Raw genomic sequence first — 3,403 nt, forward strand, 5'->3', positions numbered from 1 at the left:
GACCCGGCAAGAGCGGGCGAGCGTGAGCGCGCGGGACGCTTGGAGGCAACCCCGCCGCAGAGTCTTTAAAAAGTTTCTCTCCGCTGGAGCCGAGTGTCAGATCGGAGCAGCCAATCTCCGGCAGACGTGACGTCAGGCAGTAAATCCTAATTGGGGAGCGCTTGAGATGAGCCCGAGCGCACGCCGCCACCCTCCACATCCACCGAGATTGTGACTGTGGGTCGGAAAGGCAGAGGCCCCCCGTCCCCGGTCTGTGCCCCAGGACCGGACTAAGGTCTCAGCCAAGTTACTGAATGGTCCTTTCCTTCTAGACGTCCTATAGATTCGTTTGATATTGTTTGGAAGTCCTGGCACTTTCTTATCCGTGTTTCCTCAACTACTTGCTACGGGGAGTTGGATTAAAAATGCCAACTCTAGCCCCAGAAAAAGCTTATCCGGGGTGCGCCGAGTTTTCCATCGGAAAGCATTTAGATGGTCCTCTCTGGGACTGTAAATTCCCGGTAACTGAGTTTTTGGTCAGCAACCTCTGGTACCCTACTACTCGCTCGGCAGGTACAATAGTGCAGGGTGGTCAGCAGGGGGCGCCCGCTCAGATGGGGAAAACCGCAGAGGCAGCCCTGCCCTTGGTCCTGCAGGATGGGAATGTAGAGTTTAGGATCCCTGAGAACCCCTAAGCCATTATTGGTGTTTTAATTTTTCAAAGTTAGGTCAATTTACAGGACTTCAGTCCAAAAGAATCACTCAGCCTGGAGGTGATCCAAGATCACATTAAGGGAGAAGGCAGAATGTTCCAGGGGACAGAGTTGCTCTTTGGGGAAAACCAGGAAATAATACCATCTTTACTTCTCACACTTGGATTAAAAACGATGTCACCAGCAGAATGCATGATTTTACTATATGAATGCAAGAGAAAAGCCTGATCTTAACAATTTTTGCTTTGTTTTGGGTTTGGGGGTTTTTTGGGGGGTTAGTATTTTGTTGGTGTTTTTTGTTCTAAGAATGGTGCATTTCCAAGTCTTTGATTTTTGTTCATGTTTATGTGTCGTTTTCCCTTTGCTTTCTTGTCTGCCTACAGTGGCCAGTAGACAATTGGTAGCAGGTGAGAATTGTTTAAGAAATATCAATGGAAAAGACATTTAAAATTGATAAAAATCCATTCATCTGTATTTAATTTCTTTTTTTTAATTTTTTTAGATACTAGTATGGCTGTATGTATAAACGTTGCTGTAAAACCAATGTGATACTGCAATCTGTACACGTGGAAAAATAAGAATTCATACCCTATTTGAATCAAATGTATTATATGTTGCCGCAGTCTGGCTGGGCACAATCAGGAGCCACTTGTCAAAAGAAACTAACTTTATTTTTAGAACCACACATGCCAAACAAAACAGCCTCTCAGGAAAAACCCTCAGAGCCTCAACTGCCACCACCAGCTTTCCACAAGCCTCTCTCTCCCACACAAGCTTCTCTCCACCTCCCACAATCCTCCTGCTCTTGAGGCCGATTGGCTGGGTCATGTGGGCGGAGCCAAAAAAGTCCCCCAATGAGCAGCTCCATGGTCTGAAAGGGCAGGGAAACAGCCCAATGAGCATCACCGCAGAGGAGCCAATCAGCTAGATGTTGCTGGGGCCGCTGTGAGCCAATCAACAGCCGGCAGCTGGAAGTTTGCTGGGGCCCCTTCGGCTGTGGCTCTCAACAGTATGTCAAGATCATTCTAATGTTTTGAGCAACTGTATTTAATTTTTTTTTTCTGTATGTTGGAGGAAGAACTCCAGTATTTGATTTGGCATAAGGGGACCTCAGTACAAATGCCTGAACATCAGTTTCCTGTGAGAACACTGTCCTGAGAGCCTCTGTCATGGAATAAATAAAGGCAGTAGAGGGAAGAGACCTCACTCAGTTCCAGTCTAAGACTGCTGCTGACGATTAGCTGAATGACCACGGGCACTTCACCTCTCCTCACTGCAGCTCAGCTTCCTCCTGGTGTCTTTAACTAGAGAAGAAAAAGGGGAAAGAAAGGTGGGGGAATCTTATGAAAATCAAAGGGAGAACAGTAAAAGAAAGAGACCAGACAGTAGGAAGAGGAGAAGGTGAGAGGAAATACTGGAGAATAATATTGGCCAAATTATATTGTGTGCATATATGAGTAACAATAAATCCCACCATTATGTACAAGTATATTGCATCAATAAAAATATGGAAAAAAAATAAAACAACAAATAAAAATAAAATTGTCTTCCAGCCCTAACAGTCTACAGCTCTGAAAACATCCAGGGTCCCTCTGGACAGGATCATTCTAGGTCAGTCTCTGAGCTAAGCCAAAGTGAACCAGCTGAGAAAAATTAAGGAAGGAGGAGGGTCAAGAAGACACCTGGTTCTGTATGAAAAATACAAGACAAACTAATAAATATCCACCAAGCACCTGCTCTGAAGAAGACACAGAAGCAGAGCCTCTGGAGATACAAAGTATCATAAAGCATAATGCCTTTGTCTTTGAGAAACTTCCTATCTGGTGTAAAAACAGAAACAAAAACCCAATGAAGTAATACTTTGAGAAAATAGAATTCTTAACAAGGCAGGACGGGATTTCTGTGGTCCTGGATCATAGTACAGCTTGTGGAGAATTCACAGCATGCAGAGAAAATATTTTCCACCTGTTACTCAAATCAATCCACAAAGATTTTTACCTCTCAGTTAAGGATTATACCACAGCAATTTAAGTAGGTGGGAGTGGGGAGAGGGTGTCTAGCAGAGTTAACAAATTAATGAAGAGACGGGAGAGAAGAAGGGAGGTGTCAGATAAGTGAAAGTTCTGGCAATAGTAAAGGACAGTATGACTGTGGTATATATGCACAATGGAATATTACTCAGCCTTAAAGAAGAATAAAATTATAGCATTTTCAGGTACATGAATGAAGTTGGATAATACATACTAAAGTGAAGTAAGCCAATCCCCTCTCCCCACCCCACCCCCAAAAATGTTTTCTCTGATAAGTGGTTGCTGATCCATAATGGGGGAAGGGGCAAGGGAAGAATGAAGAGATTTTGTATTGGGCAGAGGAGAGGATGAGTAGGGGAGAGGGAGTAGGGGGGAGATGGTGAAATGAGATGAACATTATTACCCTATGTGCGGGTATGATTGCATGAATGGTGTGACTCTACATCATGTACAATCAGAGAAATTAGAAACTGTGCTCCCTTTATGTAAATAAAAACAGTTAAAATTTTAAATACATAAATATATATGTGTATATATGTATGTGTGTTATGAGATATATATATATATGTGTGTATATATATATATATATATATATATATATATATCATACACACACACATGTACATACACACAGCACAAGCCTGTACAATAGTGCACACCTATAATCCCAGTGACTCGGGA

The sequence above is a fragment of the Marmota marmota genome, unplaced genomic scaffold (genome assembly GCF_001458135.2).
Source record: "Marmota marmota marmota unplaced genomic scaffold, marMar, whole genome shotgun sequence".
Classification (NCBI taxonomy): Eukaryota; Metazoa; Chordata; class Mammalia; order Rodentia; family Sciuridae; genus Marmota; species Marmota marmota.